We start from the raw sequence: 24,585 nt of genomic DNA on the forward strand, positions 1-24,585 counted from the left end.
GTCTTTTCACTCTCTTAATAGTATCCTTTGATGAACATAAGTTCTTATTTAATGAAGAAAAATTTATCAATCGTTCTTTTCTGGTATTCCTTATGTCTTGTTTAACAAAAACCTCTCCCTTCCATAGGGTCATGTAGATATTTTTCTATGTTTTCCTCTAGAAACTTTATTTTTCACCTTCGATGTTACATCTATAGTTCCTTCAAGGAGCACATAATCCCTATGTTACAAAATTATTTCAGAGAAGAGAAAAAAAGGGAGAGCTTCACAACTCATTTTATGAACCTACCACAACTCTGAAGTCAAACAGATACATATAAATCTCTGATAAATTTATCTACTGATAAAAGTAAATTTTTAAAAAGCTCTAAGGCAGTGGCAAATCAAGTTCAGCAGTTAGAGGGAGAAAAAAACGAATGCAACACAGCTATGTAGGGTTGGACGCAATAATGCAAACTATTAATGTAATACATCCTATAGCGGATTAATGGAGAAAATATATATGATCATTTCTAACAATACAGAAAAAGCACTTGATAAAATGCAATACTTATGATATTATAAGAAAAAAGTCTTACAAAACTAAGACTAGAAGGTATTTCTTAACCTTTTTTAGTTATATTATCAAAAACTTATAGTAAGGTAGGGGAAATACGGAGAGGTTGGTAAAATGGTAGTATAAACTTTCAGTTATAAGAAAGTTATAAGAAAAAAGTCTGAGGATTTAATGTATATCATATGGTAACTATAGTTGATAACACTATATTGTAAAACTGAAATTTGCTTAAAAAGTAGAACTTTAGTGTTCTCACCAAAAAAAAAAAAAAAGAAAACTATATGAGGTGACAGGTGTATTAATTAACTCAATGCAGGGAATACCTTCACAATGTATACATATATCAAATTATCATGTTGTATACTTTAAATATCTTACCATTTTATTTGTCAATTATACCTCAGTAAAGCTGAAAAAATACAGTTAATAACATCTATTATGTTCTCTTTTCTGCATAATTTTCCTTTCTTGTTAACGTCTCTGTGTGTGTTTAATTTAATTATGTTAGTTAGTTAAAATATAAATGTAATAAAGGCAAATGTTTTTGTCTTTAGCTGTATCCCCAGCACCAAGAACTATTCCTGGAACACAGAAAATGCTCCATGGCTTTTAAAAAATGAATAAATGAATGATATCTAAATCAAAATTTGCATTTGGGAAAAATTATAGTACTTTCTTTTGGCATTTCTCTAGAAATAAGCAGTTATATACAGGCCACGTTTGTATGTATAAAAATATACACATTTATATGTATATAGTACTTATGTATGAAAATCGTTCTGATGATTAATTTTTAAAACCCTATCTGATAGGGAAAAAAAAAACACAAAACCTTCAGTAAGCTGTCATACTTGATGAGATTTTAGAGGTATTCCTATTGAAGTCAGGAACATGAAATTCAGGATCATCTCTCTCAAGTAGGCCCTTAATGCTGACTGGCAATCACACTATATTTCTCTATTCTATTCTCTTCTACTCTATTCTATTCCCCTTCCCACTCTTTGATGATTATGTCACATATTTTCCCTCTTGTCAAACCTCCAATACATACTCCCATTCTTCCCTACTCTCAGCTAATGATCTTGCTTCTCATACATTAACAGAAAACCTCAGATGAGAACTTCCTCAAGCTACCACCATCACGTCTCTTTCCATATATTCTGTTCTTCTCTCCCAATTCTGTAGACAAACTCTCCGTACTCCTAGTAAAGTTCAAAGGCTAATCCTTCCACCTGTGCCACAAGTCTATGTCTATGGCTGATTTCACGCTACAAAAGCAAAGCTGAGTAGTAGTGACAGAGACTGTACTGCCCACAAAGCCTAAAATACTTACTATTCAGCCCTTTAAAGAAAAAACTGGCTTGAGTCTTGTACTAGATCATCTCCGCTCTCATCTAATACGGACACTGCTGGTTGAAAAGGCCCACTAAGTCCCATGCATAAGAATGAAGTTAAGATCCACACAAGACCCATACAACATCAGAGACATATCAGAGACTGATGACAAAGAAAGGATCTTAACAGAAAAAGGTCACATATAAAGGATGAAGACTAAAGGGCATAAGACTTTTCAAAAATTATAGTACAATCCCTTAAATTTTGAGGGAAAATTATTTCACCTTAGAATTCTATACCCAGACCAGCCAAATTATCAACCAGGTGTCAGGGTAGAAAGAAGATATTTTCAGCAATACAAACATCTCAAAAATTTCACCTCCTCAAATATCCTTTCTTGAAAGTTACTGAGGGATGTATTTCACCAAAACAAAGGGGTAAACTGGAGAAAGAGGAAGACATGGATCGAGAGACCATAGGCTCTAATGCAGGGAAAAGGCAAAGAGAATTCACAGAATCATGAAGGGAAATCACAAGCTAAGACCAAGCAGAGTGGAGAGCCCCCTTGCAGGTCTGAGCAAAAGGATGGAGAGCCCTGGGATTTTTCCAATTAAAAAAAAATCGAATGATCAGTTACCTGATGTGTTTGAACATACTGAGACAGTTTCTGGGGAAGAAAAAAACAGAGACAAATAGGAAACTAAGCAAAAAACAAAAAAGAAAAAATTTTAACTCCAAGAAATATCATCATAGTACACTGCACAGTTCAACAATAAACATGCATACAAAATCATAATAATGCAAACAATAAACAGCATGCTATAACTATATTAGGAGATAAAGGGAGAGGAACTTCAGGTGGCATAAGAACCCAAAACCATAGATAGACTCATCTTCCACAGGAGGAAGCCAACAGATATCTAAAATTGAAAAACAAGTAATATCTTAAAATATGGACGTAAATATTATTAAAAAAAAACAGCTAAAAGTATCAAAAATGGTTGCTCTAGGAGCAGGACCTGGCAGGGAAAGTTGTACAGGGGAGTGGTGTTCTTCATTTTAAGTCTTATAGTACAGCTTTCTTTTTAACTGCACAGTTCTATTATTTAAAGTCAAAAGTTAATTTTTTTTTCAAAGAACAAACAAAACTAGTGAGCTTTGTATCATTTAATACCAATTAACTCACTCACTCCACAAATTTTATCTGGGTATTAATATTAACTATGCCAGGTACTTTTCTAGGTGCTCGGAATGCATCAGTGAACAAAACTAAGTCCCTGCCCTCATGAAGTTTATATCCAGAGGGAAGAAGATAATAAACAAAATCAATGTATGCTATAATGTCAGATAAATTAATGTTCTGAAGACAAATAAAGGTGAGGGTAGAGTGTAATGGGGATGCTGTTTAAGTAGGGTTTTCAGAAAAGGGCTGTCCAAGAGTCAACAAAAAGGAAATCGAGATAAAAAGGAAAAATCTGTTTTGAGAAAAGGTTATGTAAATAAGATAACAGAAGGGTACCAATTAAGCTCAAGGTGAGAGCTTCATTTTAAGCCTCTCATACTCTAAAGCCATGTATCATTCAAAAGCCAGTACCAAAGTTCCCTGTAGTGGCATACATAAACTGTCAGGCACCGTCAAGCTAAGTCCTATGAACATTGCTGTTCATACTCTTCCTACATCCCTAACTAGCCATTACTTATTAAAGTGACTGACTAAATTTATACAAACTTTTTTCTCTCCATAGAACAGGTGGATGTCACACACTTCAAACTCCAGTGTTTTTATTCCTATTTCATAGTTAAAAGTTTTCCTAAATCAAAAGTTCAAGATGTTAATCAAGAAAGATTCCAGATTAATTCCAAGTTACCGAAATTATTCGCATCCGATCTTCATTTTCTCACTAAAGAGAAACCCTAAACCAGAGTTTCAGGCTATTGAATTATCTTTTTATTGAAAACTGAATAACTAAAAAAATGTAGCATCCAGATTAAAGCAACATTTTATTCCAAATACAGTTGTTACACAATAAAAACCTCATATTCAGAAAAGAGGACTGATTTTAATGTCTTATTCTCAAAACACTTATAATTAGAAGTGAATCCAAACTGCCTTTTTTAATATAGCAAAAAAAGCAGTACTTTTAGATTTTAAGTAGGTCTTAAAGTTTAACTCACAAAAAGAAAACAAATTCAATTAATTAAATCTCAATTAACTGTTGGGCTTAAAGTTTAAAAATTATTTTGAAATTTCTGGAAAAGCAGGCTAGTAGCTGTAGTATAGCACTGGATGCTGCTGCTCTCCCCATCCACACTCCCCAGGTGGTGCACCGCATTATAGTAAGAGCTACAACTTGGGTTTAGGTTCACTGCTTGCTTATCGGTGGTGTGCTAACATCTTTAAACCCATTTCCTCATCTAAAATGGAGATAATAATGCCTACCTAAGGTCAGTGTTAATTGTTGGCACTCCTGTAAATAAGAAGTACCAAAACATTGAAGTATCGATAATATATATTAAAAAGCTTTGTAATCGGTGAAGAACTACACCAATGTTTTTCATATTTTAATTTTAAAAAACAACTATCACTTTCAGTCAAAATTCTGATTTTAGTGATAATGGTTATCAGATTCTAAGGAAGAACAACGAGACCTTGGTCCACTCACACATACACAGCCAGAAGAAGAAAAGATGATTTTTTTTAAAATTTAGACTTAAAAAAAAAAGAATTAGACTCCCTTATAAACAAGTGTCAAGAGAGCATTTTAAGCAAACATTTAACTATATAAACCAAAAGAATAAAGCTGTTTAACCACATGTAAACTGTGCACCATGTGACTGCAGGTAGAATGTTTATTTTTGGTGTACTTGGGAACCAGATACCCAAAGTACATAAACATCAGCATATTTTTAAAACAACTGTCTTAATGCTTTTGTTCACTGAGTAATAATTCCCACTATTCTTAGAAGGAAAAACACAACAAATATCCTTAATCAAAAAAACTCATCAGAGGGGTTTTTACTTCTGAAACTTTTAAACTAACACTAAACAGTGTTATCTGACAATGAAGCAGTAGACTATTTTTGCCTACTTACCCTTTAAGCTCCATCAGGGCACAGACCTTTTTCTCTGTTGTATCACCAACATCTAGACAACTAACTGGCACCAAATAGGAACCCAATAAACATGTGTAGAATGAATGAATGAACAAACTGGACCTCTGGACAAAAGCTGAAGTGTTTTCAGTTGCAACAGAACAATTTCACCTGTACATCTATCCATCATTCACTACAAAAAACTACTGTCTCAACTGTAATGACACAAAAAGCTGAAAAAGACAAGAACTGGATACATAAACACACACAAATACATCACTCACGTGTATAATAAAAGTACACAAAGTAAAAGATTAACGAAGCCAGTTTCACAGTAGTTATACTTTCCCTCAGGAGATTTTGGTCTGTTCTTCCTGATAATCAAAATATACATTAGAAAAGCATGTTGCAATATTGATAACACAGCACTATCTTTAAAGTTCTGTTGCAATCTGGAATAATTTAGCCAAAATGAACAATATTTCCAGAGTCCCACCCTGAGTATTTTAAAGTCAAATTCAAATTAATTGAAAGAAAGGTCAATGAATGAATCAAATGAAAAAAACGTAGATCTTGCCATTTCAAAATTATTATACTGAATTTTAAAAAGAGAAAATCTAAGTTTAAAATAAATTATGTTAAAATTATTTATTCAAAAAGGCATCTTAGGTCCTTACACATGTCCCTTAAGCTAGTAAGACAAGTACTTTCCAAATCTTTGAAGCTAGATGATAAACTTTATGCCTACAGAGCTTGAGTAAGAGGTTCTTTTTATTAAAATAACACTGTTTGGATAAGTTCCTTTATAATTCTAAAGTCTACAGTAAAATATGCAGCAGTAACAGTAATACACATTATGATTTTACAGCACTAGGATAAGCATAATTATCTGGATGGAACAGGCTTTTACAGCTAGCAAGCTATGACTTGCTATGACTGTAATACTATGCTGCACGGATCGAAAAGTTTCCCAAAATTCTGATGGTCATCTTCAGAGAGACTTACACAAAGTCGATCTGATGGGGAATACAGAAAAACACCAACTCATAAACACTGGTACGAAAACAAAGCTCTCTACAGCAACTATAGCGTTGAAATTTTAAAACCCAGGGCATGTAAAAGATAAAGCTCAATTAATTGCTGCCTGTATTTCCTACTTTACGGTCTTAAACGCCAGGTATTCGATATTCCTTTTTAGCGCTCTCTTAAACAGAAATTTAGTGTTTCAATGGCCCCTCCTCCACAGCTAACATCAGTGCCCTTTCTTCCTCCTCCCTCACCCCTCCCAGTTAAAACAAATTAACATTTGTACTTAGGTACCTCCTATCAGCTCGCAGCTTCTTCCCAAACACGCCCACGTACACTGAAACTGGCCTGCGTCTACAACACAGCTACAGGAAAAGCGCTTTGATGGGGGCAGGTGGGGGATAATGTAGCTCCGCACAGGTTTACTGCTATTTTCCAGATACAGATAACAGCTTCTCACTCCTGTCTCGGGTTTTTTGCAAATCACCTCCAAAGCATGGTGTTTATGAGCCTGCCTAATCCGATACTGCAGTAGAATCCCGGATATTTGCAACTGTTTGATCAGATCGTGGGGAACCTCTTCTTTTTTTCAATACGCCCGTTCCTAGCGGTACAGCACCGGATCTCGGGCAGCGCTCCAGGCCCCGCGTCCTGCCGCGCGCCCGGCCCGGGGCCAGCGCAGGACCGCCCCTCTGGGTACGAGGCCGGCGAGCGACTAGGTCTACGGACCGCTCCGCAACAGGTCACCCTGACCGCGAGACTGCGGGTCCGCAGGCGGCCAGCTGGGCGGCCGGGCTTCGGGGGCGCAGCTGCTAGGGCCGGGGAGGGGGTGTGGCCCGGCTCGGCGGGTCCCGGCTCCCGGAGTCCCAGCTCCAGCTCACCTGAAGGGAGGCTGAGGCGCCGCTGGGCGCCAGGGTAGCGCGGGCGGAGCCCGGGGGCTTCCGCCACCCAGGAGAGAGGGAGGCGAGGCGGGCTCGGAGGGTCGCCGCGCCCCCGGCCTCGGGACAGAGACCCGGAGCCGGGACCCCATGGCCGCCTCCTGACGCCGAGAGCGAGCCGCCGAGGGAGGCGCGGCCCTGGGTTCCCAGACGCCGGCCCCCCTCCTCCCTCAGCCCAAGCTCTGCAGCTCTCTCTCCGCGCCGGGGTCGAGCAGCGCCGGGGCCCGCGGCCGGGAGATCAACACACCGCAGCGCCCGAGCCGCCGCCATTCCCCGCGCCGCCGCCGCCGCCGCCGCCGCCGCCGCCGCTGCGGCTCCGCGCAGCCCGGCGGGGCGCAGCGCTCCCACCTTCCCTCCCCCGCACCGCCCACCGAGGCTCCGCACCAGGCCCACGGCGAGGGGACCGACCTGTGCAGCCGCGGCAGACGCTTCGGAGATTGGAAAGACGGCGCCGGCCCCCCCGCTCCGCCGCTTTGCAGCCGCCGCCGCCTAGGCTAGCGCTCGGCGACCGGAGCAGTCGGCGTCTCTCATTCAGCGCCGGCCGCCACCGCGGCCGCTCAGGGGAGGGGAGTGAGCTGGATCCACCCCATCCGCGCCGGGGGTGGGGGAGGAGAGCGGACTGGGCGGGGGCGCGCGCCGAGCAGGCGGGGCGGAGCCGCGCTCGCGCACCAACCGAGCGCGCTCGCGCGGGCCCTGAGCGCCGCGGCCGGCGGGGTCTTCCCGGCGCGCGCCCAGCTAGCGGCTCTTCAGCTGTGCGGAGACCAACTGCTGCTGGGGGCCCGCGGCCGCGGCGCGCGCCAACAGCCGCAGTCCCTCTGCTGGGTGCCCGCCCAAAGGAGGGGCCGCTACCGGCCAAACGAGGGGGCGGGAAGGGTTGGCGGACGGACAGGTGTGGCCCCCAAAGCAGCCCCGCCATCCGTTCCCCGCATCCGGCCCTCCACGGTGAAATCCCCTGTGGTGGCCGTCTCCTTCAGCGCAGGCACCTCTTCTTTAAGGCCAGAGAACAAAGTCTGGAAACACTTGGGCTCCAGATCAAATATCCTGCCCGCGCCAGCCGTGTTTTTAGAAGTCGCTGCGCACAAGTGAGGGGGTTCCAAATGTGAAGAGCCACCCCACTGCCGTAGGATCATAAATTATAGTGATCAATACTCTCACATATTAAGATTCGAGAGGCGTTAGAAGTAGGCCTTTGTGTGATGCCCTTGGCTTAATGAGCAAATGACAGAAATCTGGCATCCCTTGGGTCTCAAATTGATGAGTTCCAGGTGAGCAGTCTTTTCACGTTGAATGCAAGAACAAGATTCTGAAATATTAAATCTTTCCTGTGAATGAAAAAGGAATGGATTTGGTTAAACTGTGAAAGGGTGTTGTTTCGGAGGGTGCACTGTATGCGGTGGCCTACTTAGAATTAGCACCATTTGATGCAGTGTGACTATAAATGGAAGGTTTTAAGTGAGGCACCTTTGTATATGCTATCATTAGACCGTTTAGAAATGGATGATTATTGGATAATCTGCAGCCCTTTCTCTAGGCAATATGCAGTAGAATGTGGAAGGAATACTGTGTACCAGCATTGTGCATAAAACATGAAAGGGCCAAAATTATTCTCATTTGGTTTCTTTCCTCTCTTTAATAACCACTAAACAGAATGGATTAATCGTGATATTGAAGAATGCTAATTATTTCCTGCTTTGATTGCCTTGTGTCATAGCCCTTCACTCTAGTTAGGGAAGCTTGAATGCCCTTCAACCCCTTTCTTTCAAATAGTTACTTCTTTAAAGCCTCCCTCTCCCCCACCCCACACCCAAAGGTAGGTTAAAAAACAAAAGCAACAGAAAAAAAAACATAGGTTAAGTTCATGGTTCTTCATTTTTATTTCATTTACTCTTAAAGAAAGTCTTAAAAAGAATCATGATGAACTCACTAGAAGCAGAGAAACCAAAACCAAAACAAAACAAAAGGGCTTCCCTGGTGGCGCAGTGTTTGACAGTCCACCTGCCGATGCAGGGGACACGGGTTCGTGCCCCAGTCCGGGAAGATCCCACATACCGCGGAGCGGCTGGGCCCGTGAGCCATGGCCGCTGAGCCTGTGCTCCGCAACGGGAGAGGCCACAACAGTGAGAGGCCCACATACCACAAAAAAACAAAACAAAACAAAAAAAACCAAAAATCTTTCAAATGAGAATAGACCAAGGCACAAAAAAAAAGGAAAACAGACTACTGGTGAAAAGGGGAGAAATGTATGATGCATACAAGAAGTTTTCCCCTAGATGTTAATTGCTTCAGGTTCCAAAGGAACAACAGGCAAAGAGAATTAGCAATTGGAGGAAAAATCCTTCCAGTTGGGTAAATCAAGTTGGGTAAATATTTAATCTTTTTTAAGTGTTAGTAAGGCAGAAATAGAGACACAGATGCAGAGAACAAACATATGGACACCAAGGGGGGAAAGCAGTGGGGGGTGGGATGAACTGGGAGATTGGGATTGACATGTATACACTAATTTGTATAAAATAGATAACTAATAAGAACCTGCTGTATAAAAATAAAATTTAAAAAAAAGAAGTGGCAAAAAAAAAGATTAAGGAAAAGGTAGATGGCTATGTGCCGACAGTAATACATACAATTATATATGTATATATTTATAAGCATATATGTATATATATCCCATTATCACTGCTTTTTAAAAAATGGGAAAACTGAGGAACAACAGGGAATTCTATTTTGTATAAATGTCTTGCAACTACTTTAAACTTGAATTAGGGTTTCATAAAAATAAATGAGCCTGTGTTCCCACATCTGCCAATAATTTTCACAGTTTACTGTAAGAGCAGTGAAGTTTTCATTTGGACTCTGAAGAGAAAAAGCCATGTGACTCATGAAGCTAGGCCATGGAGATACTAAATTCTTATACATACTGAATTTCTTATGTTAATAACTTGTAAAATAGTATTTTTATTAACTTTTAGAGTTATGTTAAGTTCAAATTTCTGAACCTGGTTAAGGTTAAGAATTTGTGTATAAAAATACAGAAAAAAGTTCATTCTCAATGTCTTTTTTGTTTTTGCCATAGGTTAGAAATTATTTTAGAAAGTCAGTGTCCCTTCCAATTCACTGATATGTAAATGAAAACAATGACTTCTTACACCCAAAGAGTACGAGCAGCGAATTTTCTTCACCAGAGCATCTTTTATCACTGTTAAATTCTCTGAGTTGCTTTATGTTTTCCATTTGCTTTTGCCAAAGACAAGAAATATGCAAAGTCTTAGTATAACAAAAAGTACGAATGTATAAAATAGAAATGCCATTATATAAAATAGAAATCAATAAGAATTCAATATGCTTAAAAGTAGTTTCAGAAGAATCACCATTATGTAACAGTTTTATTACTGTCCATCAATATATTTCCAAGGGATAAGCCAAGGAACTCATTTAGATGTAGAACAAGCAGTTTCAAAGACAAGAGACCACCACTGCAAAAAAAAAAACAAATCAACAAACAACTCATCTCATTACAGCTGTCAAAACAAAATCGAACTGGTGTCACAAGAAAGATTATTTCAGTAACACCTAATTCTATTGCAACCAACAGAATTTCAGTAATAACATATATCTATTATTTCTCTGGGCTGTAACCTTTTTTTCAAATATATATATTGGCTGGACATTTTGAAACAATCTGTTATGTTTGTGATAATCTGATTGAAAATATAGGCAAAGTAGCATATCCAAAATTCAAATGCACAGGGGTCTTTGAAGGGATAGACAGACATTCTCCAGAAAACTGACACCAAGTTACTAGGAGAGCCTGCCACAATTCCCAAATCGAGAGAGACATGCCACAGATACTAAGATACGAAGAACAAAGATAATCACCAGTCCGTTCAAATATGAGCAACAAATTTCAAAAGGCGTAAGGCCTTATTTTACGACTGAGCTATCTCTCACAAGGGCAACTCTATGCAGGGTGTGGATCAGCAGGGATGTATTTACTTAAGATTAATGTTTCTCTGGAACAACTCTTGGGGAGACCAGTTAGTGTATAAATAAATGTTTGCATGAACTAATAATTTTCAATATTAACTTTAAGGACAATTTCAGTAATGCCTCATTTATATGGCAGTGTAAGGAAAGGGGGCAGTGAGGGATTGAACATGATTAGATATTCTAGATAACTGAGGTTTTAATCTGCAAGCGCTAGTAATAGCTTCATTTAAACCACTTGTATTGATGTTTTTTCTGAAATATCACTTGTTTCTCTGCCTTAAACTAATAAAACGTGGTGTAGGGACTTTCCTGGTGGTGCAGTGGTTGAGAGTCCACCTGCCGATGCAGGGGACATGGTTTCGTGCCCCAGTCCGGGAAGATCCCACATGCCGCGGAGCAGCTGGGTCCATGAGCCATGGCCTATGGGCCTGCGCCTCCGGAGCCTGTGCTCTGCAATGGGAGAGGCCACAACAGTGAGAGGCCCGCGTATAGCAAAACAAAAACAAAAACAAAAACATGGTGTAGCTTAACCTATACCTAATGACCCAGAGGTGTCTTAAATACAAAAGCTGTAATACCAAGATGTCCCCAGAAGCTTAGAAGTACTTAGTACCCTTCACTCTACAATAAATAATCATGGCCTACTATGTTCCTGCACTCCTTTGAGTCTAATTGATCTGGACGGTACTAATGACTGATCCCCCTGCTGTCCCTTCTTGCACCACTGCTACAGCACTGATTGTGTGCACACTCACACCTCCCTTTGAACTGTCTTAACATGCTAGCCAAATAACCAATATTTTAAAAATACATGTATAAAGTAGGAGTAAAGAACCTCAGAAAATGCTAAAGCAACTCTGATACTTTGGGGCATTTACTTAGTATAGAATCCATTTGCCTACTTTCGTATTTTCCTCTATATTTTGAAAATTGAGTTTACCAGATAAGTAAATTATTATCGCATTCTACTTCCTTTATAAAAATTCTAGGCATTGTTCTAGACACTTAATGGAAGGTGAGAATCTTTGTCAGTGATGGTCATCACAGTAGTTTCCTTATACTCATATACCCTGCATTCAAATTAAGGTTAGAATTAAAAAACAGCAACAGGAGTTCATAAATCCATACCAGTAATAAATAGATTAAATAAATAGAGAAGAAGGAAGTACTCTCGCTTATGCTAGAATGTTGAATGCCAACAGGTAAATGTGGAGGGAGTACTGGAGTTGAGCAATCATCACTTTGCAATCATAGTAGCAAAGTTTGGGTAAGACAAGAACCATCAATGGATGCCAACTGTAGGGAGAAATTTTGATGAGGAACAGGATATTTGCATCATCTTAGAATTCTTCCTATAGACATCCTATCACTTGCAAGGAAGGAAAAACAGTAATTATACACTGGAGAAGTTGAACAAAACCTTGACCAGGTAATCAAAATTAACATCACGAATGAGGGACAGATGGACATTGTTTGCCTCAAGATGCAATCCCCAGAGGACACAGCATCTAATGAGGAAATGAGGAAATCTAATGAGGAATCTAATGAGGAACTATCAGATAAATCCCAAATGAGGAACTTGCTGTTGTCGTTTTTTTAAGGGGGGTGGGGGCTGTATTCTTCAAGATGTCAATGCCACAAAAGACAAAAGTTGTGAAAATATCCCAGCTAAAGAGCCATGACAACTAAATGCAACATGAGATACTAGATCGGATCCTTTACTGGAGGGGAAAAATTCTATAAAGCACATTATTAGGTTGATTGGAAAACAGATGGTAGATTGATTAAAGTATTGTATCAACGTTAAAATCACTGAAATTCAAAACTGTACTGTGATTATGTCCCTAAATACTGCAGTATTTAGGAGTAAAGGACTAGGATGTATGTAAGGTTGGGGGGGGAATATACACACACACACACACACACACACACATATATATAGAGAGAGAGAGAGAGAGAGAGAGAGAAAACAAAAGTTATAAAACAAAAGAGCTAAAATGTTAACAATAGGTGACTCTGGGTAAACGGTGTTTGGGTATTCCTTGTAACTTTTCTATAAATCTGAAATTATTTCCAAATAAAAAGCTTTTTTTTAAAAAAGTTATAATTTCAAAAAAAGCAGCAATAAGCCATCCATAGACTGTAACATCCTAATTATTTTAAATGACCACCTCACTGCCAAATCCTACATGCTTTCTAAAATTGTTGACTACCCCCATGAAATCGTCTCATCTCTTGGGTTAAAATTATAGAAACAATGAATTTTACAGTGAAAGGGACATCTTATCCAACGTTTTTATTTTAGAGATGAGGAAACTACAGCTCAGAGATTCAAGACTTACCCAAAATCCTTTAACCAGTTAGCATGTCAGAGCACAATCTTGATTCTACTTCTATCTCAACAACTACTGAGCTTTCTTTCTACCTGAGCTTACTGCTCAGTTTCTAGCGCTTTCTCTTTTCCTCTTTGCTAACGCTGTTTCCTAAGGGCCTTGTATTCCCTTCTTTTTACGATTATACAGGGAATTTTTATGACTTTACTGTTTCAACTATCACTGCTCCACTGGTGAAACTTACCCAGACTTCAGTACCACATGTCTAATTTCCTCTATGGCCTCTAGATGAGGACACTTATCATCAGTTCAACCTCTACAAGGTCAAAACTGAAATCACCACAGGAAAAAAATAAAACTTATGAGAATACGTCTACCCTTACTGATAATCAGAGAAAGACACGTTAAAACAAGGTATGTTTTGCCTAATAGACTGGCCAGTTAACAAGGTTTATAATATTCAGGTTTAGCCAGAATGTGGACAACAGACTCTGTCAAACACTGATGGCAGGAGTATAAATGAGCATATCTCTTTAGTGGACAATTTGCCAAAAGCAAGGAAAATTTTTAAGGTACGTACCCTTTGACCCAGCAATTTCACAGATAGATATCGTCCTACAAAAATACTGTGGTGACATTCAAAGAACTATACAGGACTGCTCTTTAAGTATTGTTTATAACAGCAAAAATCGGAATACTTAATATCCATCAGTACAGCAGTGGGTAAATACAATTATAATGTTTCCTTGCATACATGAAAACATAGCTGTATATGAACCAACATGGAAAAGAACCCAAACAAGTTGAAGAGAACTGTGTATACCAGTCTCCCATTTCCTTTTAAGTTGGTGCATACATAGAAATCAGCCTGGAGAGCTATGCAAACAAACTATCACAATGGTTACCCCAGGAGAACGGAATTGGGGGAGGAGGAGGGGACTTTCATTTTTCTACTCTATATACTTTATATATTTCTATTGTTTGGTCTTGTGTTTTTTTTTTTTTACCAGAAGCATGTATAGCTTTTATAAAAGCAAGGACAGCAATAAAAGAACTTTCTTTTTAACCTGAAAACTTTTCTTATTCAGTCACCGTTCACATCATTTCTTCTCTTTAACAGGCTTTAGAATCAATGTTAACTCTTTTCCTTCCTTTAATGTTAACTCTTCTCCGTCCTTCCATTTACTCCTTAGCCTTATAAATTTTTTGCAGTTTTACACACCTTCTCCTACACCACTATTTTCATTATGTCACAGGTCTTCTCTACCCTTACTCACCTCCCAGTTGAAAACTCCCCAGTTCCTTATGGTTTACTAAGGCGGCATCCAAGGACTTCTATAAGCTCAGTCCACCGTGCTAATTCACCTTATCACCACTCCACACACTAGCCAGGCCATTCTTTGATTTAGTCATTCAATAAGCAAACACTTATTTCTCCTCTTAAGCACCAAATATACTTCCATTCGTTTCATTCCAGCGCAACTTTTCCATGTCCCTCTTGTCTGACATTTCACACTGACATCTCCCCTCTCCAACCCCTGCTGAGGTTATCATGGTATCACTCTCTCACTTTGGAAATTTACTATGTGATGACATACAGTTTTACCAAGTGTGTGTTTCTTGTATCCCCAAATAGACTGTAAGCTCCTGGAGAGCACCATACAATTGATTCTCTCTCAATCTCTCTTTCAATCTCTCTCTCTCTATCTCTGGATTCATGTTTATTGAGCATTTACAATACAGACAACACATTAAATGTCTATGTTACCTCATTTTGTTCTCAGGACAACCCTGAAAGGCAGGTATTTTTACCATACTTTTGAAAATGAGGCTTAGAGAAGCTCAGTGATTTGCCCAAGGTCATGCTGCTAAGCAATGACAAAGCTGGGAGTCAAATCCAGGCAGTCTGACTCACAATCTCCATGCTGTATTGCCTCCCCAAAAAACTGTGCTTCTTATATATTCTTGTCAATTAACAGCACAACGTCATGTACATAAATGAAGCTTGGAAAATATTTATTGAATATAATATACTTTATGCTAACAATGAACAATTTGACATGAGATACCCAATACATGTTTAATTTTAAAATAGTATTTTCTAGAATCCAGTTTGGTTATAGAAGCTTATTCAAGAGTTCCAGAGTAAAACTGCTTTCAAAAATCTAAATGTTTTTAGAATAATGGGGAAAGTTAAATGGGAAAAAAAGGCATTAGATCCAATTCCCCATTTTGTCCAGCCAAATGTATTAAAAAATATATTATAGGAGATAATTTTCTACCATAGTAGTGTAGTAATAAAGTTGGTTATCACATTACAGATGGGAAAAGCTTACTGTATAACCACTGAGACCCTTTCCCCGGAGAGATGCAATTCTATCTGTGGTTTCACATTCCAGAAAGAAATATTCTTACTCCTTCTGAAAATTAGTAACATAAGCATTTAATACCTCTGTTAGATCAACCAATAAATTTTATGTAATTCTTACTGTATTTAATAGACTTCACTTAGACTTTCTTCATTATGGCTTAACCCAGCATACACAGATTTGAAACTCATTGTTGAACTGGCAATTATACTTGTCTTTAAAAACCACTATATCTATAACATAGTGGTTGTTATTTAAGAGTATTTGACATGAGAAAGTATAAATAAATGGTGGCAAAATTAATTACAGATTGACTTTTAAACTGTAACTACAGTTAGAAAACATGACTTTATTAAAAACAGCCTAATATGTTAGTCACTTTTCCAAAAAATTGTTTTAAATTTACTGATATCTACTATAACATAAACAATAGCAGCACACACACTGAAACTAAAATAAAACCACTTTAAAACTAATGGGTTTGGGGGCTGAGTTATATCTAAACATAAATATTTACAAAGATGTACTTACGTTTCAGTACTTTTCTTTCTTAACAACATTATTAATTTTGCAATATAACCACAAGAAAAGCAGGGTTTCTGATAGATTAAAAACAAATTTATTGACTACCTTCTAAACTTGGTGAACTGAATATACATGTTTATATCTGCTACCTCCCAAAATTCACCTAAAATTATAATAAAGGATGAAAAGAATGGAAGAGGAGGGGATAATGAATAAAAATTTTGGGAAGATGAAAAAAATAAAGGACAAATAGATTTAATTAAGTGGAGAAAAATGAAATTAACTGCCTGCAGAGGAGAAGGGCCAAAAGAAGCCAGCTGATTTGCACAGCAGAACTCTGGAAAGTTTAGGAATTGGAGACACTGGGTACTGAGAAAAGTGGGAATGAAAGTGCCTCTAAAAATAGAATTGGACAAAAGTACTAGAAGGAACAATTGGACACACAGCCCCTGTTCCCCCTCAAGCTACCATCCCTCCCCCACCCCAAAGGGAGAATGGACTTTTGTTCTATAGAATATTAAATCAAAAATATTGAGGAAAGGTATCTGACCTTTACATATGAACAGTCAGTCAAGAATGGCCAAACATCTTAGAAAAGTCTCTAACTCAGAGCTGCCCCTACCTCTAAAAACAAACAACAAACAAAAAACGAAACCAAAAAAAAAAAAAAAGCACAAAGCAAGGGGAAATTTTTAAAAAGTTCAATCAGTACCTTACAGCAAGACACAATATTGCATTTATTAAGACTAATACGAGAAAGTTACAATCAAAGAACAGAAAAAAAGCTCTTATGAATTAAAAATGTAATAGCCAATATAAAGATGTCAACAGTAGGTTGGAAGATAAAATTGAGGAAATTCCCCAGCAAGTAAAAGACTCGAGACTTAAGCATGTCATAACTCTACACTCACCTATAAGTGTGAGCAAACCGATGTTGTTATGAATTGCTGATTAGAAGGAAATTGGTAAAATTTCTGCAGAGGGCAGTTTGGCAATTTCTTTCAAAATCAGAAATATAATTCCCTTTAATCCAGAAATTCCATTTCTAGAAATTTTATCCTGCAGATAAACTCACTTGTATACAAAAAGAACTATAGGGCTTCCCTGGTGGTGCAGTGGTTGAGAATCTGCCTGCCAGTGCAGGGGACACGGGTTCAAGCCCTAGTCTGGGAAGATCCCACATGCCGCGGAGCAACTAGGCCCGTGAGCCACAACTACTGAGCCTGCACACTTGGAGCCTGTGCTCCACAACAAAAGAGGCCGCGACAGTGAGAGGCCCGCGCACCGCGAAGAAGAGTGGCCCCCATGCACCGCAACTAGAGAAAGCCGTCGCACAGTAACGGAGACCCAACACAGCCAAAAATAAATAAATTTTTAAAAAATTTAAAAAAAAAAGAGCTATATACAAGGACAGTAATAACAGAAGTCTGGAAATATACTAAATGTCATCAATTGGAAACTGGTCAAAAAATTATGTTACACCCCTACAATAGAATACAGCCATTAAAAAAAATAAGGTCACTCAAGTTATATTCATATGAAATAATTTCTAAAGTATACTGAAAAAAGCAAGATGTGGAACCGTGTGCTTATATACAGAGAATACATTTCTGGTAAGATACCTCAGAAATAACAATGGTGATTACCTCTGAAAAGGGGTACTGGTGGCTGAGGGTACTGGTGAATGGGAGACTAAATTTCCATTGTGTACCTTTTCATGTCTTTTAAATTTTATATCTATTTCTTAAAAATTATTTTAACCTACTGAGTTAGTGCCTCCATTTATCATTTAAAAGGTCTTAATTTCCAATCAAACCTAAAGCCTTAGTATTTTTGGGTTGAAATGCCCCAAATTGGACCCTGTACTATAATAAACAATCCTCTTGAATCTGACATTTTATTATAATCAATGACTAGGTATTTGTCCTCTCTGGGGTTTTTTCTATGTAATTTAACTTATTAAAATTTTAAAAAATTTAATTTATTTTTTGGTTTCTGGTTTTTAATGATAGGACAATACTGATAGCATATGAGCATATAAGACTTTTTTCATATTTGTTGTGTGTCTACCTCTTTACCCACACTTCTGCCATCACCCAGAGCCTGTGCTAGGATAGTGGCCTTAAGTGACTATGAACCGGTACCTGTTCCTCCCTTGACCACCAGGGCAAGCTAAACCATTCCACTTCTCCCAGAATTTGGAATAAGGTCACTGAGAAGCAGTCAGTTGGTCTTGGGAGCCAAACTGCAAGGTTATGCAGCACTCAGTGCATAGCAGAAAAGACACAAGGAAGCAGGAAAAGCAAGCCAGTCTCTGTAGAGGACTACAAGAATGATGAGAGCAGGGACAGAAGCCACATGAGAGATGATTCCTGACTTCCCAGTTCCAGGTCCACTGGCCTTGCTTCCTTTTATGTCATGATGTTTGTCTGCCATGTCTGTTTCTGAAGCTAGTGTGAATAGTTTTCTATTTCTTGTCCCCAACCATTTCCTGGGTAAAATAAGAAGTATGATGTGTGCCCACTGGCCTTGCTTCCTTTTATGTCATGATGTTTGTCTGCCATGTCTGTTTCTGAAGCTAGTGTGAGTAGTTTTCTATTTCTTGTCCCCAACCATTTCCTGGGTAAAATAAGAAGTATGATGTGTAGACTATTTTCAAGTCTTCTTATTAACAACTGATCTTTTATTTATTATTATTTCTCAATATTTATCCTGGAATAAATAATATCATGTTGGGAGCATGGTGAACTAGGCATTAGTCACCATTTTCCAGTAAACCACAATAAACAACTTAACTTTCCTTTCTGTATCCAGTTTCTTTTACTTTAAAAGTAGGATGATAATATGCATGCTGTCTTCCTCATATCTTTATTCTAAAGATTAAATAATATTATAAAAGTTAAAAAAAAACTTTGAAAAGTGTTTCTCTCAGGTTTTATAAGTAACGTTATTTGTTATGTATTATAATGTTAATTTCTAAGCACTTTTCTAAACCACCAACATTAATTTAAATGTTTGGTTCTAGCCAGAAGTTGTAAGACCTGAACAATCATAGTGTCTCCATTTTCCTTCCCTTGTTTTCAAATTGCTGCCCAGAAACATCAGGTCAATGCTGTGTTTACCTTGTTCTAGATGCCTTCCAATTCTCTGCTTCACCAACCCCTGGTCTAGTTTTGCCTGCCAATGTCCAGGTCAGGCTTTTGGACACTGATCAGGGCCCATCTTGCCTAGAAAGGGAATTCAGACAAACTTACCTGGGCAGCATTTAATCGACACACCTATTCTTTCTAGAGGTGTTCATATGATAAACCCATCTTGGGCTCTAAACTCACATTATAGGGCTTCCCTGGAGGCGCAGTGGTTAAGAATGCGCCTGCCAATGCAGGGGACATGGGCTTGAGTCCTGGTCCGGGAAAATCCCACATGCCGCGGAGCAACTAAGTCCGTGTGCCATAACTACTGAGCCTGCGCTCTAGAGCCCACGTGCCACAACTACTGAAGCCCACACGCCTAGAGCCCGTGCTCCGCAGCAAGAGAAGCCACTGCAGTGAGAAGCCCGCGCACCGCAACGAAGAATTGCCCCCCCACCACCGCCACAACTAGAGAAATCCCGCGCGCAGCAGTGAAGACCCAACGCAGCCAAAAATAATAAATAAATAAACAAACAAATAAATAAATTTACTAAAAAAAACAACTCACATTATAAAAGCTTACTGTCCTGCCACAACCACATTTTAGGGAGGTGACTGAAAAATTAATCACCTTTCAACCTTTATCCCTCTAACTGAAGGACAAAGCTCCACCCTATCCTTACAAACACAAGTTCTTTCCTGACTTTCTTTTCCTTTGATATTTATTTCAATTTGATGTTACCTGTACACATGTCTTTCCATTAGGCAGGGCACCAGTGTGATTTTCTCAGGCTTCATATAACCCACTAGAGGCAGCCAAAGTAGTGCTTAGCTACAAATGAGTTAGGTTTCAAATGAAATATAAATCCTATTCAATTAACCAAATAAAATTTGTTATATAATCAGCAAACAGAAGTCAAATCTAAAAATAGTATTCAAGATCTAGGACAAGAGATGGAGACAAAAAGTCAGGAAGAAGATGAAATTTTCAGGTAAAGAAATAATTCAACTATTAGAATAGTGGTATTTGCTTTCTACAGGAAGCCTTCCAACATAACCCATCCTGTAGAGAGATTTATAAGAAACGAAGAATCCTCCCTGAATGTCATCAGGAAGAAACGAAGAGTATAGCCAATGTAAAATGAGCTATCAACTTGACAATTGTAACATGCTAAAAATCCCTGTTCAGATGAAAAAAGAATGTGTAATAGTAGGAAAAAATGTAAAAAGAGGAATCTAAAAGGTAATTGTCTAGACTCAAAACTTTTATCTAGTTAAAACAGAAAGGTTCTTAGAGTGGAAAGGGTCAATCTATCTGACTGACACCAAGCAATCTCTTAGCTAATATTTATTCCCAAGATGACTCTATCTACCAGGCATGGTGAGGTGGGAGGTGGGGTGTGGAGAGAGAAGAATTAGGGCTGTATAGATGATCGGTCCTGTTGTCTTGCTAGGTAATTTAATAAATTCTCATCCTGATGCATCTCTTGCCCACTTAGTAAGTTCTCCTCAGCCTCTGTATCCTGATTAAATTTCTCATCCTGCAAAGGATGTCCTAGGGAGGACGAGTCCCAATACCTACTGTAACCCAGGAGACCCCTCCAAAAAGAACAAGATCTCTCTCATGTTCATTATTGCACTTGGCATCTGGGCTCCTTTGTGCACCAGATTAACCCATTTTGTAACGTGCTTAATAGAACTTCTGGAAACCATTGTGATGCTTTCTCCATGGCACTTTCTACTTTGCATTTTGTTAATACGTAACTTATTACAGACCTTAAGCTCCCTGAGGATAAGAGCTCCTTCAGATTTGTAGTCCTTTGTTACCACTATCCCAGTGTCTTGCACAGAGAAGGTTATCATTAAATATTTAACGTATCAAGATTAACAATATTGATAATGGACAAGTCACTTTTCCAGAATCCTTGAATGAAAATGTTTGTAGTGGTAAGCCAGCAGCTCCTTCAAAATCTACGTCATAGCTTACTTTCTCTTTTCCTTCCTTAATTCTTTACTGAGTTTTTATTAGTGATACAACGGTGTATACCTTGATGACATGAGGTGTTTTTATGTTGTATCAGTTCCTAAGACACATTATTAGCAGGTGCTTTCTCTTCCCAACTAGCTTCTAAGTTCCTTCAAAGTGGGGACCATACCTTCAGTCTAATCACACCATTCATAACTACTCGGCACCCAGAATTGAGTAATGTTGACCACGTGTCTTCCATGGATCAGGTGCTTTCTAAGCGCTTCACGCGTATTTAATCCTTTAACCCTTGTGGCAGCTAGTTCAGGGTTACACAGATGGGAAGTGGCAGCACCAGGATTTGATTCAAGGCAGTCTTGCTTCAGGCACATGGTCCTGACCACTCTACTTACTGCCTCCTAGATAGAAAACATTATTGTGGCTTCCTAAACAATGGGTTTAATCTAAAATATTTATTAAAGGCATGATTTTTGGTCAACAATGGTTTGTGATATAGTCAGGTAGAAGAAATTTTTCTCCTCTATTTGTTGTATTGTTTGTATTACTAAAATATCTCCCTTACTCCTATAATTCGATTTTGTTGTTCTCAGAACTCTCTCACCACCACCAAGTTATCCACAGCACTACAACTTCTTTATAGTTTGGTCATGTCTGACACTAGTGTATCTCTCAGAACACCAAACCCAAAGTCCCTAGCTGCTGCTACCTCACATAGGACAGCAACCTCAGACCCACCTGAGGGCAAGTCTCAGCTCTGCTCCTGACCAACTAGGGGACCTCAGACAAGTAGTTGAAATTCCCTCCGCTTCAGCTCTTCATCAGAAAAACAGGGATAATAAAATCTCCATGTGAGGTTCAGAGATGATATAGCTTAGGGGACTAAGACAGCATCTGGCACATAGTAAATGCTCAATTATTAGTAGTGGTTATTATTTTCTTAGCAATTCACCTATCTCTTGTTGCATGAGTAAATCAACACAGAGGTATTCTTAAAGATTTGCCCTCTCACTATTGCTTATTGGTGCTGTTATTTTTTCATTGTGCTGGTGTTAGTATTGATCAGATTATAAGTCTCATTGATGCTTGATCATTGCTCTAGCTCCCCGTCACACAAGAAAATTTGCTATGAGTTGGCTGGTCATTTCACCTCCCTTGGTTAGCTCCACAGCAGTCAGGTAGAGAGAACAATGACATCATTGACCTTGGGACATTTCTTGCAAGTAAAGAATAAATAAAAACTTCCCTATCACTCTCCTAAGGCAAAGATGTTTACAGCTGGGTCTCACAGGTGCTAAACATTCCTGGAAGTTCATGGCAGATTGTACAAGTTGATCTTTATCAATGAGGAATTATTATGATCCAGATTGTTGCAGTACCCAAAAGGAAAAAGAAAAGAAGTGATTGATGCTTACCACGGTCTAGTCTAAAGTCAGGCAGTGTAGCATAATTGAATCTTGCGTTTGGAAGACTTGGGGATTTCCTCATTTTCCTCCCCTCTTCCACTTCCTCCAACCGGATATTTGGATTCCTCTGTGAAGACTGGCAGGTGGTCATTCAGCCTCTGCTGGAGAGATGGAGACCTGGGGATTGGGCTCTAGAACTAGCTGTGTCACTAGCCCAGACAACTCAACAACTGCAAGCACCAGTTTCTTCTATTGTGAAACACTGGCTGTCTATCTGACCTGCCCAGCCTAAAACTCCCCCACCGACCCCAGCAAACAGGCAGGCCCCAACTTACAAATGGATCCTGTTCCAAAAGATCATTGAAGCCTTTTATTTGGAACTCAGAAAATATTTCCTGTTGAAAGAGTATAAATGATGGTTGGGATCTCAGGTTTGTCCACAGCACTCTATTTCGTTTATAATGCAGTTAAATTGTGATACTAGTCCAAGAGTAAGAGGGAGGAAAAGAATTTCTGCCCCCTTTTCTGGATGCAAGTCAACACTAGACAAAGCTTTGAAATGTGTGCTATTTACTTTAAAACCCTCTCACTTCCTTTCCTTTTCCTCTCTTCCATTTTGTAATGTCCCTTACTCTGGGCCCAGAGACTTCACGTGTGGCATCCCATTCAGGTTCACTTCACTCTCCAAAGCCCTTAACTATTTTTATCCTCTCCATTCCTATCCATCTCTTTCCGGATTCCTCTCCCACCCCATCCCCTATCTCCAATTCCTCTAGTCCCAGATCCCCCATCTTGTCCTCCCTTCAAACTTCCACTCCCTCAGTGAAGCAGTCCTCAGATTAGTGAGAAGGAAATCCGATTTAAATGACATATGAACACCTAAGCACAATAAGAGTTGACACTTAAGTAGTGCTTCCTGTGTGTCTGGCACTATTCTAGGCATGAATTAACTCTTTAGATCCTCAACAATCCCGGGAGGGAGGTGCTATATTATTTGCTTTCCACAAATGAGGAAACTGAGACAGAGAGAGGTTAGGTGACTTGTCCAGAGTCACTACGCTACAGTCAGTGATGGAGTTGGGTTCTGAATCCAGGCAGCCTAACACTGAAGACTGTGCTCTCACACTAAACTTCCCAGCGGGATTTGTCTCTTTAGTATGGCATGTTTCTTTCTTCTTTTTTTTTGGGGGGGGGGGCAGGCTTCTTTTTTTATTTTATAAATTTACTTATTTATTTATTTATTTGGCTGCGTTGGGTCTTTGTTGCTGTGTGCGGGCTTTCTCTAGTTGCGGCAGCAGGGTCTACTCTTCGTCGTGGTGCGCGGGCTTCTCATTGCGGTGGCTTCTCTTGCTGCGGAGCACGGGCTCTACATGCGCGGGCTTCAGTAGTTGTGGCTCGTGGGCTCTAGAGCGCAGGCTCAGTAGTTGTGGCTCACTGGCTTAGTTGCCCCGCGGCATGTGGGATCTTCCGGGACCAGGGCTTGAACCCATGTCCCCTGCATTGGCAGGCGGATTCTTAACCATTGTGCCACCAGGGAAGTCCTTTGGCAGGCTTCTTAACCCAAATGAATCTTCACGTTTCAGGCAGCATAACAGACAGGTGAAAATATTCCAGTAGTGTTGGAGAGGATTTTCTGTGATAGGGGGCCACAGAACCAGGGTGGCAAAAAAAAAAAAAAAAAAGCTTTGCAGGGCCCAAGTAGATGATGAAAATGAATGAAATGGTGGCTTCACAATAGCAGCTTAGGTTGTATGCTTTCCTCACAGGCACAACCTGTAGGAACCTTCTACCCATCCATAGAAAAAACGCTGGCTCCTGTTTCTCTTGGTTCTCCTGTTCCACCTTTCTCTTCCTAGAATTGTACAGATAACGAAACAAAGAATGGTTGACATTTCTCATAACACA

At 39.4% G+C, this 24,585-nt stretch overlaps 1 protein-coding gene across 2 annotated transcripts in view; it reads right to left on the reverse strand.

Moving 5' to 3' along the window:
- The window catches only part of RALGPS2 (Ral GEF with PH domain and SH3 binding motif 2), a 163,194-nt gene extending 155,666 nt beyond the window's left edge, over positions 1 to 7,528 (reverse strand). For both annotated transcript variants that reach the window (XM_030875358.2, XM_030875354.2), the window contains exon 1: positions 7,357 to 7,528. The gene's annotated coding sequence lies outside the window, so the exon portion shown is untranslated. The remainder of the gene's footprint in view (positions 1 to 7,356) is intronic.
- Positions 7,529 to 24,585: the final 17,057 nt, after the last annotated feature.

This window comes from Globicephala melas, chromosome 1 (assembly GCF_963455315.2).
Source record: "Globicephala melas chromosome 1, mGloMel1.2, whole genome shotgun sequence".
NCBI lineage: Eukaryota > Metazoa > Chordata > Mammalia > Artiodactyla > Delphinidae > Globicephala > Globicephala melas.